This window comes from Diplotaxodon limnothrissa, linkage group LG7 (genome assembly GCF_057381915.1).
Source record: "Diplotaxodon limnothrissa isolate DT_005_m linkage group LG7, D_limnothrissa_male_GT1.1, whole genome shotgun sequence".
In the NCBI taxonomy this organism is placed as follows: Eukaryota; Metazoa; Chordata; class Actinopteri; order Cichliformes; family Cichlidae; genus Diplotaxodon; species Diplotaxodon limnothrissa.
The window spans coordinates 9,381,434-9,396,676 of NC_140602.1; the positions used below are offsets into that span (position 1 = coordinate 9,381,434).

The following is a 15,243-nucleotide window of genomic DNA, read 5'->3' on the forward strand; positions in this document are numbered from 1 at the left end:
GCTTGGCTTACAGATGTTGCTCATGTCTCGCTGAGCTTGCAGTGAAAAGAGAGATTCTTTACATCTTTGAGACCACGGCCAGTTGCGCACTGCAACTTGTTATTGTTTGACAGAAACTGTAGAAAATGCTTTGATTGTATGCAGAGGCTGCAAGCATTAGAAAGCCTCTGCAAAGTTTTGATAATGCAATACAAGAAAAGTAGTTTCCTTTAGCTCTTAGTCTGCCAAAAATGGTTGTTAGGAACAGTGTTAACAAATGAGTTAACAATGACTTTTTCTTGGACAATACGTGGCATTAAACTGCAGAACTGCGATGGCTGCCCTCTCCACAGCCCTACAAGAAACTGTCCAAATTTTTCAAGTGTGAAATGTCAACCGGCAATAATCCTAGAGTGATCAACCCTACAAGCAGAGAGACAAAGAGTGTTTTTCTCCCTCGGAGCTGTATGCAGATGGCAGTTGATATATGATATTAACCTTTGCTATTGTAAGTCCTGTCTATACCACCCCCCACTCACACACTTAGACTCACACATACATGCGTGGCATACTAATCATATTGATCCACCTCTAGAGACACTGTGTTGTTTTTCTCCCTCTTGGTCAAAATGTGCATGTGAGTTGTCAGGAAATGATGCAAAATTGTCTCATATTTTATTTAGGAAGTCAAGATATATTACAGTTGTCAGATCACTTTTTTTTCCCCTCCACGAACATCCCAAAGTAAGTAAACCTGCCATAGGTGCAGTATATTTTACACAAATTAATTTGATAAATGTGTAAGTCCTCAAGTATTTTCCTTGGTTTAGATTGCTTGTCAGTGCAACATTTTTAGACAAATGGGCTCCTCGGTTTTAGCGTCACTCCTCTCTTTGTCTACTGAATTGTCAGTTTTAGCGAGGAGGAAAAAAAAAAGAGAGAGGGAGAAGCAGGAGGATGAGAGAGGAGGCAAAGTATAAAAACAAATTGGCACAGAGGGATAAAGTGAGATATCAAAAGAGTGGATGGTGAGGGATGAATGAAATAGAGTTTCAGACGTGCTGTGGTCTCTGAGGTCAGGGCGTATATCACTCTGCTTCTGAAACAACAACCACCACAAGAAGCATCGGGGAGCCAACCAATCTGGGCTACGGCATTGTTCACTATCTGCTGAAGGAAAAAAAAACCCAGCTTGGTCTCTCGCTCTCTCTCTCTTTCTTACACACAAACACACAATCACTCCTCACTGTTCATATCTGGAGAGAGAGAATGGAGCGTGTTCCTTATTGTCCCCTTAGTGGTGATGTGGGGGTGTGTGTTAGGGCTTGATTGTTACTGGTTTACATAAGGGTATTAAACTCTAGCATAGCACTATCTATCTGAGCCAGGCAGATATATTTGTGTTGTGGCTCCTTTATGCATTTGTTATTTCCAAAGAGGATTGGGATGCACAGTGGAAGAGAGGATAGATAGCCTGCTGATATTACCCTCTTCCTCTCTCCCTCGTTTCCTCCTTTTTCCTCTAAAAACCAAACTCTTGCCTCTTTCTGAGTGTCTGTGCATGTGTGTGCATGTGTGTGTGTTTGTGTATTGCCTCCAGAAACAAAAGCGGGTAATTAATTAAAGAGAAGTGCACTTTGGCGCCATTGTCCTGTTCAACAACTCTAACAGTGTTCAGCATAGCAGCACTCAGTGATATTACTCCTAATTATTAGCTGTTGTTTCAGTCTGAAATGGTCTCAAATTGCGGATATTTAAGCACTGTGCAGAAGCATTTAGCCGAGCCAACACGTGCAGAGAAACATACATACTTACAAGCATAGTGTACAGTATATATGTGCAAGTTACGAAACACGTTTACACCAGACTTGTACAAGCTAATTTGCTCAAGAGCACTTGCTTCAGTTACTTTCTGCTTCTCTAGTCCCCCAGCACGTTTTTCAACAAAAAACTTTATGGCTTTTCTACTACCACAGCAAATGAGCGAATGCCTTCTGGAAGGTTTTCATCCCTGCAGTACAGACTTGCTGCACTGGCTGTTTGACAGTGTCCACTTTGTGTTGGTTTTCCTTCAACTTGAAACCAGTCTGTATTAGCCTATTTCCAGGGGTTTAAAATGGGATTTGGCAGATGAGATCAGCTGTAGCAGTGCAGCATGGGAAAAATAATTGCTTAAAAAGAGAGAGAATGGAGCGTGTTCCTTATTTAATTGCTCATTAACTGGAGGTGCCCATTCTGGCCCATTTTAACCCCTGCTTGTCGCTACCCTGACCTGGATGTACTGTAATATAGTGTTTTCTATTTTTACAACATAACAACAGAGGCTTTGGAGTTGTTAAACATCAACCTAACAAAAGTAATGAAACAGATATTTCAAGGATTTTGTTTCACTGCAAAGCAATAAAACAGGTAACTGAGTCTATATTTGAGGTGACTTCCCCATCGCTATAAATAATATAACTTCTGAAATGGTGACATCCTAAACACTTTCTGAATGACTAAGTAAACATAATGTAATTGTAAGTAAATATAAACATTTATTTATGCATTTGTCAACAAAGTAAAATGTTATAAATTAAAAGAATTTGCACAATAAAGCATTGCCACTTTTGATTATTAGCTACAAACGTGTATACTTGTAAATTTTTCAAAGCAGTGTCTTGATTTCTACACTGTGGTATAGCCACTTTCATCAAAATAAAAAGGATCTGAAGCCAGTAGTATATTCTGAATGGCATCTTTAACATGCTCATCTCTTAGAAGGCAGCTGGTATTCTGAGAATTCCCAAATCTGCATGTGTCTGCGAGCTTCTGAGGATCAGGCAGGAGAGGTTAAATCAAAGTGGAGTCAATAACTTCATCCCTCCCTCCTGGTTTGCTGCGCCGTGCTACTGGGAACGCCTGCTGCTCACTCTCGGGCTCAGGAAAGAGGAGGACAGGATGGGGTTCATCACTTTCACAAACACTAAAGGAGGGAAGAGTCGTGCCGCTAATACAGAGGATGATCTAAGTCTCGTGCACACACACAGACACAGACATTCATCTGCACACAATCACCGACAGAAGGCTTCCTCACTATGTCTGAGAATGTTAATGAGCTAAATTCTCTCTTCTTTCCAACCTGAGAGCCCGAGTCCAGTCATGGCCATAGCCCCGGCTAAATCAATATCATCATCCATAATCTTTATTGTGGGATGAAACACAGCATAAATCAGCACAAAGTCTTTCACACATCGCTCTCCTTAGCAGCCTCCAATTGCATGCAGCACTCTCTTGGGCCGTTGAAGGCTTTCTTTTCAGTGCTGACAGGTTGTCTCCCAGTGTCTCGAGCCTCTGCAGCACTTGCTCATACATGCACGACACATTAGTTTGGTGGTTTTGACTCTGTTTTATCTACAGCAGATGTGAAAGGTGAGTTTAGAAAGCAATGCAGGTGTATTTTTGAAAAAAAGAAATCCTCCTCTACCTGGAGGCAACAGAGAGCAGGCCGTGGTTTAAACTGTTAAAGCTTCGATAGAAAAGCGTGAATTTAAGTAGGAAAGAAACCTCTGTGTGTACATGTCTTTGTGAGTGGTGTGTGTGTCTCTGTGTGTGTCTTCCAGTTCTGCTCTCTTTGAGTGTGAGTAATGAGGTTTAGAAAAGAAAGCTTAGCCAAATCCTCTCATCAGTCTTCACTCCTTCAATACAAAATCAGCAGGCTAATTCAATACCCAATCACAGGGCTAATAGCATCCAGCCAAGAGTAGAACCAATGAGAACTCTGCTAATGGACCTTTGGGAATAACTAGCTGGACAAAAAGTTAGTGCAAAAAAAAAAAGAAAAAAAAGGGAGATGTTTTTTTTTCCTCTAAAGAAAATGTACCGTCTAACGATCTTGTCTGGTTTGCAATCGCCTGCCACCGGAGCTGAAAAGCAGAGGAAAAAAATCTCTCTTTAAACTGTTTCAGACATTTATGTCTACTCGAGTGTGTCAGAGGGATGGATATTATGTTCCATTCAAATCAGAAACTTAAATGAAATAAGAGATATTTCTGTCATTTTCCACAGCATCTGACTTTAGTGCTTGTTTTATTTTAGAAATACAGCCTTGTTTCAGCGTCGCACAGCGCACGGTTCTACAGCATTTAACATGCAAACAGATTCACATATCCTTCCCTCATTTTTCCCACTGGAGCTGTGAATGGAGGGTGCATAAGTGCATAAGGCTGCAGGAGTGTTCCAACCATTGTAGTGTCACAAATCCCCGCATCCTGACATGCACTGAATAAACTGTCACAGGCATTATATAGTGTCTCCATAAAGCCTACCATCAAACAGTTACTACCTCCATAGCTTCAGTCCACTGCACCAACAACAGAAACAAATCACTCGGTGGTGCGTCCCAGTGTTTTCTGGTTTGTGTGTGTGACACGGTGTAAAGTGGGGTGCATACATAACTGTGTTTTCTGATATGATCATACACCATATAACCTTCTATATCTTGCTCAGCTGCAAATCCATACTGACCTCCCTTTCCCCACCTCCGTCGCTAAAAGCTTTCCAGTGTGTTTCACGGAGCATATTCAGTTTCCTGCTCCTCCGCTTTCTGTCACTGCACAGTTTTGTGCTTGGTCATTAAAAGCACACGTCAGCATTCATCATTCATTTGGTGGTGTGATTCCAAGTCTGATTTAATGTAAGCGCTACTATCCATCACAAAGATAGATTGTCTTTATATCATAAAAACAAAAATGTTTTTATGAATGAGAAAGCTACTGGGATGAAATGTTAGTGGTGTATTTCTACTGAATACCCCATGTTGAAAAAAACAACTTTCAACCCTTTGCCATTTCTCACTGGGAAGAGGTGCAATCATAAAGTTTCAAAACTCTGCCTATTAACAAAAAACCGAATCACATCCACTTTAAATTCCACCTTCAAGGTTCTCTCACTGGTCAGCGCTGGATCTCTTCCAGCTGCGCTTTCAAGAATGGGCAGTGTTGGTCAAGTTACTTGAAAAAAGTAATCAGTAACTAATTACTGATTACTTCCCGAAAGGTAATCCTGTTACTTTACTGATTACTTATTTTCAGTAGTAATTAGTTACTTAGTTACTTTTTAAAAACATTATTTACAACCCAATTCTACTTTTTCTACATAATCCATCATACAAAATGTAATCAAATGGAAAAGTCTCTTTTTAAAACTTGTTTTATCAGTTTTAATCTTTTAACTTTATGCATCAAGCAAAAATTTAATTATATGCAACATTCTCTGACCGGAAGAAATTTGTTTAATATTTAAACCTATTTTCTGCACATTCCAGCACATAAAATAATTTTTTTTGTGTTTACACTCACTCTTTCAAATAGATGCAAGTAAAACACAGCAGAAAATAAATAAAGTCAAAGACTCAGTGGTCCTTTTGCTCTATTTTCACCAGTAAAGCAGGAGTAGGCTAGGCGGAGGTTTACCCTGGTGCAGGTGAAGAATCCGCGAGTTTCTCTGTGAATTTCCCATTACGTCGTAGCGCACTCGGCGCTTGCTTGGAAGTTTAGGGGTTTTTTTTCACTGTAAAAAGAAGTTTTCTTCCAAAGCACAACGGATGCTAATGTTTTTGTCACTTTTTATGGAATCAAACTTAAAATAAGGTCAGTACTTCCACGCTTTAAACGCTGCACGCTCATACTCTCTCCCGCACTCGATATATTATCCATTGTTGATCTGCACACAGCTGTTGTCACCAACGTTGCACTTGCTTACGTCACTGTCATGAGACATCATCAAAAAAATCACGGTTTTAGTAACGCAGTAACGCAGAGTGCTGGGAAAGTAACAGTAATCTAATTACCTTTTTTGCAATAGTAATCTCTTACTTTACTTGTTACTTGAAAAAAGTAATTGGATTACATTACTGCCCATCTCTGAGAATGACCCACAGACTTGCATAACCCCCATAAGTGGTGGAGCTCCTATGGGGTGTGCAAATATTCTAAGGTTCTAACTGCAAGTTGACAGTCAGATAGATAAATACACAATGTACAACACAGTGACTGCTTAAAAAAACACAACACTCCTCACCTTATGAGCTGGCTTCGGGCTTGGCACTATAAAACTCTTCACTAAACTCTGCTTTTTGGTCTCGGATCATAGATAGAAACCCAACTCCAACCAGCGGTAATCCTTGACAAGAAAGGAGAGGTTTCATCTGCAAGTTTGAAGTCTACGGTGAATTTAAAAACAAGAAGGCAAGTGGTCAGAGCTTCCACTGAGCAGTGTAAAAATAAGAGTTGCACTGAAAGTAGCACTTTAATCTTTCATATTGTTATTATCAGTGATGGGAATAACAGCGTTACAAATGGCGTTACTTTTTTCAGTAACGACTAATCTAACTAATTACTATTCCAATCGTTACAACGCCGTTACCGTTACTAACAAGAAAATGCTGTGTGGTCGCGTTACTATTTTTCAACAAACAGACGGTTGAAGCTGCGTTCATATCAGTTGCACGGAAGTAGCTGTAAGTAATCTGGGCGCTACAGCTTTAAGCAGCTGCGCGCGCTCCCGTGTGCGGCAATCACTTTCTGCCCGACGATCACTTTCGAGCACAGGGGCAAAACAATCACATGAGTGCTGCTGTTTGACTGAGGAAGAATAAAGTAGTCGTGGTAAGCCAATCACATGACCACTTCAAGATGACAAAGCAACAAGGTGATATAAACCAGTTTTTAAATTGTGTTGATAGGCCACGTAAAACCAGAGTCATGATAAACAATATATGCATGTTTTTCCTGAATACTTTTGTCACGTTTACTGTCTAAGGACAGTGCTAGCAAGCACTCTCTGCTTATGAGCAAAAAACCCCCAGCCCTGTCATGTTGGTGGAAAAATGTACCATGTCGATCAATCAAAACAATGATATGGCAACATGACATTTGGTTGTTTAGAAAGAGGGGGAAGTTTTAGGAGTGATGGCGAGAGAGAGAGAGCAGAAAAAAAAGAGAGCGAGTTTTGAGATGTGAGAGATTTGTGACGTTTAGCGTGTTTGGAGTGTGTAGTTAATGTGTTGTCTTGTGTAGTTAGTGTGTAGTGTTGTGGATAGTTTTGTGTTGTGTGTCAGAACAATGAGGCGACTGCTGTCTCCAGGTAGAAAAAGGAGTGATACACCTGCTGCAGTGATCGACCTGCAGGTATCAGGCTGTGATGTTCTCCTTTATAGTGGTCAGAAATTATTTTTTTGGAGTGGCACAAATAATTTGTGTGGCATCTTATTGAATGCAGAACAGCTGGTTGTTCTGTAAATAGTTTGAAATGGTTACTTAAAAAAGGGTAAAAGGTGGCTGCAAATAACTTTGTTTGCAAAACTTGTGCATATGATTTGGCAATTTATATTTGCATTTAAAGTTATGAAATATGATTCATTAAATGTGTTTGTGGTTGTTACAGTAAAAAAACTTTTTCAAAATAACTTGCCCAACACTGGTTATTATATACATTCTTTAAATTGGGCCCCCAGGCCCCGGAGAAGTCCTGTGTTGAAACATCTTCTTAACGATGCTCAAAAGACCAAAGTGCAATCGAGCAACATTTGCATTTTGACTTGCAACATGTTTTGGCTGTAGAGTAGCACTCTGGGTTATGTAAAAGATCACTTACTATTTGAGGAGGCCAGGCTATTTTAGAGAATCTGTACCATGAAAAATAATTTCCGCACTTCAGAGAAAAACCATAACAACCTTGAAGCACTACACATCACACGCTAATGATATACTGTACAACGGCGTGAGGGTATGTGAAGAGGAAATTCCCTTTAATCTTCTTCACGGCTACATCATCTTTTATTGGTGGACAAAGTGAATCTCAGCCTCCAGCCCCAGTCCCATAGAAATGACAATTGATTTGCAGGTTATTTCCTGCTTCCTGTGAGCTAATTGAAATAAAGTGGGACGGTAAGCTCAGGCTCTGCAGCATATATCAATACTGCAGTTGTACAGCAGAGAGAGTCTCATGCCTACTGCTGTGCCTTAACCAGTCCCTCAGAATACTTGTTTCCTTATTTAGTCCTTCAGCATCTAAGTGCTTACTTCTTTTGCATTAGCCTCCTATTTAAAATCTGTGGTTAAGCAAGCAAGATGAACCAGAATGAACACTTAGATAAGCAAATGGTGTCAATATCTATATATTTTTTTGTTATTATACTGTTTACTTTGTGAAAATGGTCACACAAGTGTCACACTGTCTCAGTGTAATATCATGAATATTATTTAGTAATTAATACAATACATTTGATATTTGTTATATTAAAGTTCAAGATTACGTATATATAATAGTGAATGCATTTGATTACATCCCATAGAAGAGAATTATGAGTATTTGTGCCGATCACAGAGTCAGATATATTCCTTTACACACACACACACACACACACACACACACACACACACACACACTAGTAACGCCTTTTCCCATCAATTTAATTATGGTGAGCCCACTATAGATAAATATAAAGTATCCAGCAGTGCACATCTGTCCAGGCGTATGTACAGCAGGAGAAGGGAAAAGAAACAACTCGTTGCGCATGTCTGGAAGGCAACCGAGGAATAAGTGTTGACGTGTGTGCATGCCTGTATGTGCAAGCTCAGGAGCCACGTTTTATTTAGTTATAATGTCCCAGCTGTCGTGAGCATCTGGATGTTACACAGATTAAACTGGTAAGTGTATGAAATCAGATGTACAGTAGCCTTCAGTGTCTTTGCTGTCAGATAAACAACCAGAGGAATTTATCCCTGACAACAATTTAGACAAAACAAAACAAAAACCATGCACAGCTTCACAGCCTGAAATTTTACATGATCCAAGTCTTATTTTTTCTTTTACAGACTGTATTCATTTTGAAACTGCTTTTTGTTTTTAAAGGCATTTAGATATAAACTGCTTTTTTGTTGCTTTCTGACACACGCTGTATTTAAGCATGGATTTCCCTAAATCACATTACAGAATATCTTTGAGAAATCTGCCTTTCAGACTACTTTAATTCCATTTACATTTAAATGCCTTTTAACAACAGTTCCTTTTCTTCCACTGCTTTTCCCTCCAACCACAGTAATGATTTCAGCCAACGTCTTCCAATGGTCTAATCTAACTCTCGTTAGACTGCAAGATACACTGAATCATCATTAAACCAATCTGCATATTACCTGTGCTGCTACACTTAGCTATGAATCTCATTTGAATCTTATTTAAATTCCTCCTATGAATCTCAATTAAACAGAGATTCAAACAAACAAGCGCAGCATCTAAAATAACACAGACACACACAGACACACAAACACTGCACCTGCTGTTATCATTGCTGTTGTTTTAAATGTGTTCAGTTTAATTAATTTGTTTTGATACTCAAGACAAATCCTTTACAAATCCTCATGTGGTAATTAACAATTATCGCACATTTAATAAGCATACTGAGATAATGAAACAATTAGAGAAACAAGCCGTTTAAAGGCTGGAGCTGCGCTTTGAACTAGTGTATATGCTTTAATTGTCGTTCGGTGCCTTCCGACTTCAGTAAGCTAGCAGATCTTAAATGTACTCAGAGCTTACAAATCAAACACCCTTCAAAGCAGAATAACAAACCAACAATGTATTACTTGTAGAAAATGTGAGCTTTCAGCACTGCTGTAATATGAAAACGTCTCCACACACACTTTACCTTTGTCTCTGGTGTTATCACAGGGGCCAATTAGCGGGCCCCAGCTTTCTGCTCAGGCATGTGTCAGGGGACCTATAGGGAGCCCGCGAGGCTGCAAGAGGCCTCAGGGTAGCAGAGGAATTATCACTCTTTTCATCTCTCCGTCTCTCACACATCCTTGCATACAGACTTATCTGCTGTTTGTTTGGTGCGAGCGTGTTCCCTTTCATTCTTTCCTTTCCTCTGTCGTTTTCTTGCTGCACAAGCTCCCAGAACAGCGAACAAAGGACGATCCTGAATAATATAGAGCACACGAAGCTAATTTACTCGACTAAGGTGGCCGAACTGGACGAGGTTCAATAAACATATGCATAACCTCGACATACGTGCGCACCAGTCGATGCATACTCATAACCTTTGATCCCTCTGAACTATAGACTGTTTGTAGGCCAACTTTGTGTCTGTGTGCGCATTTTTAGGCAACAGAAAGGCAAAGTCATCACAATACATGCTGATTAAAATCCATGTTGCACTCTGTATCGTGACTATTAGTGATGGAGTGCTCAGGGAGACCTAACAGATTGCTGGAGCACGTGCTGAGCTGTGTGTGTGTGTGTGTGTCTCTCTCTCTCTCTGTTTGTTACCATGTGTTTGTTCTTGCTGAGAGTTTTATCCTTATCACACTCTTTCCCACCCCCTCATCTTTCTTTCTATCCTCAGCCCTATGTGGCCCCCTACTGAGTGGCTGGTAGGTGGCTTACACACACACACACACACACACACACACACACACACACACACACACACACACACACACACACACACACACACACACACACACACACACACACACACACACACACACACAAAGACAAAAACAGACAGTAAGCCCTCCACAGGCTGCATATAGCTGTAGATCCCTCTCTCTACTCCACACCACGGGGAAGAGAGAAGAAGGGAGTGACAGGAAAAGAAGAAGAGGAAGAGTGTGTGTGTGTGTGTGTGTGTGTGTGTGTGTGTGTGTGTGTGTGTGTGTGTGTGTTGGAGTGGGGTTTCCACTCATTGTGCAGAACAGAATGAGTGGACACCTGTCCTCTGTCAAGCCTCCATCTACCTGTCTGCCACACTGTGGGCTGTAAATCTTTCTTTCTGGCATGCGGGTGAAAACTGAGTCAGTGCAACCAGCTGAATGCTGCTGAACAAGAGTGAAACTTCCATCTCAGAGGAATAATTAAGATGCTTCATAAAATATTAAAAATTGTTCAAAGTGCATTTAAAAATTTTTGGCTGTTTTATTTTTTGCCCATTCGATGTTATTTTTTTCTTTGTGTGTGCCTATTTTTGTGTGTGACACTGGCAGGGAAAGAGACAGCAGAGTGGAGGCAGTAGATAAGATAAGCGTTCTTTATTTCTGACAGAGTCATTTAGCTGTGGATGAAGAGAAGAGAGGAGGAGAAGACGGCGAGGAGAGAGTTATAGTTATGGAGCTGTCGGAGGTTCGGGAGTGTTGAATGAAATGAGGTCCGGAGGAGCAGAGGGAAACAAAGGTGGAGAGAGAGAAATCGGGAGGCTCCTACATGACCTTGCAGTGAGAGAAACAAACTGAAGAGGAGAACCGGTTTCCTCTAAATCATGTGTTGTGCTGTGTTTTCCCCTCTTACTGTTACTCAATTAACATGTCAGCCTACATGCCAGTTGCTGAATCTCCCTTCTCCTCGGCCCACATCCCTGAATCACTTTCCCTTTCTCTTTTATTTCAGTGACTAAGGGGTGCACCTGTGTTTTAGTGCTCAACTGCATCACACTCACACAGTGTGTCACACACACACTCATACACACTTCTGGAAAATGTTTCTTTGTCATATATTTGCTTGTACTGAGGCATCAAACTGTCAGAGGCCTCCTGTCATTTCAGCTATTTGCTTCTTTCCCTTCCTGTTACTCATATGAAGAAAAGTATTTATTTTCATTTATCAAAGCCTTTTACCCCAGAGAGAGAAAAAACTGCAGCATCTGCAATACTGTGTGTGTGTGTGTGTGTGTATGTGCACATGTGCATGTGTGTCAGGGGGTTGTGGAGCAATGCTGGAGGTTATTATGAAGAGACTGAAATGCGACAGGAGATTCCTCTGATTGGGAATAAAACACCATCATATCTATTTAAATAAACCCCACTGCGACCTCATTTGCACACACTCACACACACTAAAAATAAAGGGGCATATACGGAACGACACAGGAACGTAAAGGCATCCACTGAAGCATACACAAACGCGCACAAAAGTGCAGAAGCTGGCAAATCTATGCATGTAAACAAACACAAGAGCAAATTCACAAAGGGATTTGTAGTAATTAAATTGCAATGATCGCCCTATTTTAGCTTTCACTTTGAAGATGAAAATATAGTGTTCGAGCAGAGACGTGAAGAAAAACAGTCCTAATAGAACATGAAACGAACATCTAATTATTCAAAGGAGATTAGTTACTGTAGGAATAACACAACAAAAATAAGATAAACAAATAAAAAGGTTTAATGCAAACACTCTGCAGAATAACGCAGAAGAGTGCTTCAGAGCTCCGCGAATGAACCTAAAGTTTGACCATTTGTGAGCTAGGCTCTGACGTGAACTTGCTGACCTTTGACCTCTGGCTGACGAGAGGCACAGAACATGCATTTAACTTGTGACAGTGTAGGTTCTTTAATAAACAGCATGCATCGCTGCAGAAATGGGCAACTGCATGTGTATGTCACCAAAACACGAGTCATCTGAAAGGAGAGCTGTGTGCATGTGCGCACGTGTGTGTGTGCGCGTGTGTGTGTGCGTGCACATATTTGACAGTGAATATGGAGAGGAGGAACAGTGATGTATGTTGGGTCTGCCGTTTGAGACTGCAGATGTTCACCCCAGGTGGTCTGACGCTAATAACGTTCCACTCTTTACAAGCCCTTTAATTCACTCGAGATAAAACCACATAAAATATACAGTATAGGATACACTGCTGCACCTATCCGGATCAGGGAAACACGGTCAGAGATGCAAGTTTGAACTTCCCTTACATTCATTTATTTCTTTATTACGCACTAATTATGAATAAAGCGCCTCTAAGACTTCACACGGAGGTATATAAGAGGTAAATAACCTCTGAGAAGACAAAGAGGTCACTAGCACTTTCACATAGTAGCGTTTGAATGTAAAAAGAGGGCAGTGGAGAGGTGGTGGTTTATATAGGTAGGACAATATGTTCAAACGTGCCAAAAGTGAGCGTGCTTGTGCCTCTCTAGCCCGTTGGCTCCTCCTTCCCTTGCGTCTCCTCCCCTTTTTGTACTCAAATGTGTCTCAACCTTGAACCAGAGCAGATGAGGAAGACGAAGAGAGTGAGAAAGCGGTCAGCACTCTTCCTATGTCACACGAGTATGCTCGAGTGTGTGCGCGTGCGTGGATTTATATGTATATGATGTGAAATGTGGAGGATGTTGGTGTTTAAAGCACAAGAAATCCCCTGCACATGCTAATCCTTCCGCCTACGTTCAGTCATTTTATTAATATATATTTGAAAAAACACACACACACACACACACACACACACACACACACACACACACACACACACACACACACGCACACACACACACACACACACACACGCACACACACACACACAAACATTATGGTATAAAACCACGGTAATATAAACATATTAAAAGGCATTTCTGCCAAAACTAGAAAACAAGTCAAAGAGAATGAAGCGACTCACATATCTGTCCTCTGCTTTGGAAGATTTTAGTATGCTTCACAGTCTTTGGCAATACTTTACTTACTGCACAAGTACAAACACACGCACACCCCCAAACACACACTCAGTGTTGACTTTGTATTCTGGTACAGTTAATGTGTACACAGATTATTTTTCTCCCCAGAAGAGCTACTTTTGTCGCAGGAACCAGCTTTCAGAATCACTCTACTGGTAAAGCCACAGACAGCAGGGCCCTCCCTGCCTCTGTTGAATGCAGCGTTAACACATACACACAAACGCACACTATACCATAGAGGTCTTTCTGCACAGTACACAAACAGGCAGTTGATTTGAAAAAGTTGTAACTCTTTAAACAACAAAAACATAGTCACACACTCACACACAGCAACTGCTGAATCCTAATCTTCTGCTGCAACACTCACTCTGTAGCAGGAAACCTGACAGACTCAACTGACTCTCAATGGTCACATTGTAAAGACTTTAGCCAATTAGCGATTGCTGTCTTTAATGAATGAGAGCTCCGACTGTCGGCAGAGAAACCACAGCTTGTCTCCTCTCTTCTTCTCCTCTCCTATCTTCAGCCCATTAAAAGAGGGCTGTTTCTTCTTTTATTTTGTTTTGTCATGAATCTTTAATCAGCCTTTTCAAGTGAGTGCGCAGGCTGACTGTCAGCATAGCGCTGACCCTTGCTGCTGAAACACACTTTCTGATGTAACTTATACAGATGCTACGCAGCTTAGAGCACATTCACATCCAGGAACAGACCTAAGCTTGAGCTTATGTGCACAATTTCTATAAGGTGAGGTCACAAAGATGTAAAAATCAAAGCATGCCAAAGTTTTAACTATGGGTGAACTGACAGTTCTGCGTTCGTGCTCTCTGAATCTCTTTCTCTGTCATGACACTATTGCATTTGCTCGTGCAGGCATGCACACAGCTGCACACATGAACACAAATAAATAAAGCAGTGCAGTCAGGTCAGAATTACAGTAAACCCCACAAACTACCATCTGCCTCTTTGTCTCTGCCTGTATGAGTCAATGAGCCTCACTGGCAAGAGTTTATACAACGCCCGAACACAAAAACATTCAATGCTGTTAAAGAAATGAAAGAGGAAAATCTCTGTGAAGTGGTACAGGCGATCCATTATTCCTCTGCCTCTCTCTTATCACTCTCTTGTTTCCGCTTTACCCAACTCTGTCCCTCCTTCGCTCGCTGTAAATGAGTGATTTATCAGCCTTAATTGCTGGCAGTGGTTCGTGTGGTCATGTGACCACAACATGACAGCATGTGATAAATACACCCTTAAGATTAGGCCCTGCGTTGCAAACAGAAACATGCACTGCTTGCATTGCATCTAGAGAGGGACAGAGTGTGTTTTGATAGTGACAAAAATAGAAATGGTCTAATAAAAGCACCACTTAACAATAAATAAATAAATATATTTAAAAAAAACCCTAAATCTTTGCTCCTCTTTTGCTTTAAAATGCCATAATAAAAGACATTTATCAAAGTGATACAAAGGGCAAAAGGGAAATTTGTGCAATCAGCATTGACAGCCCACACATCTTTATTGTTTTAAAGTGTTTCATTGTGGCCACCCATCAACACTAGGTGAACACACACACACACACACACACACACACACACAGCCTAGAGTTGAATCTGTCACTCCAGTTTGCATGTGTGTCATCCTCACAGCGCTCAGCTGCAAGATGCTGACTGAAGGGTCTGCAGCGCTCTGTCCATGCATCTTATTGTTACATGAAGCTAGTTCCCAACCACTGACCTTTTTATTCACTGCACTATACATTGTTAAAATAATGTATGAGGTGTCTAAG

General features: G+C 40.9%; 1 protein-coding gene across 2 annotated transcripts in view; it reads right to left on the reverse strand.

Annotated features, from left to right (window-relative positions):
* The window catches only part of mafb (MAF bZIP transcription factor b), a 48,491-nt gene that overhangs the window by 19,809 nt on the left and 13,439 nt on the right, over positions 1-15,243 (reverse strand). The window contains exon 3 of one of the 2 annotated variants that reach the window (XM_085359149.1): positions 9,595-9,940. The exons of the other annotated variant lie outside the window; for it this stretch is intronic. The gene's annotated coding sequence lies outside the window, so the exon portion shown is untranslated. Of the gene's footprint in view, positions 1-9,594; positions 9,941-15,243 lie in introns of those variants that run through there. 2 annotated transcript variants of the gene reach the window in all.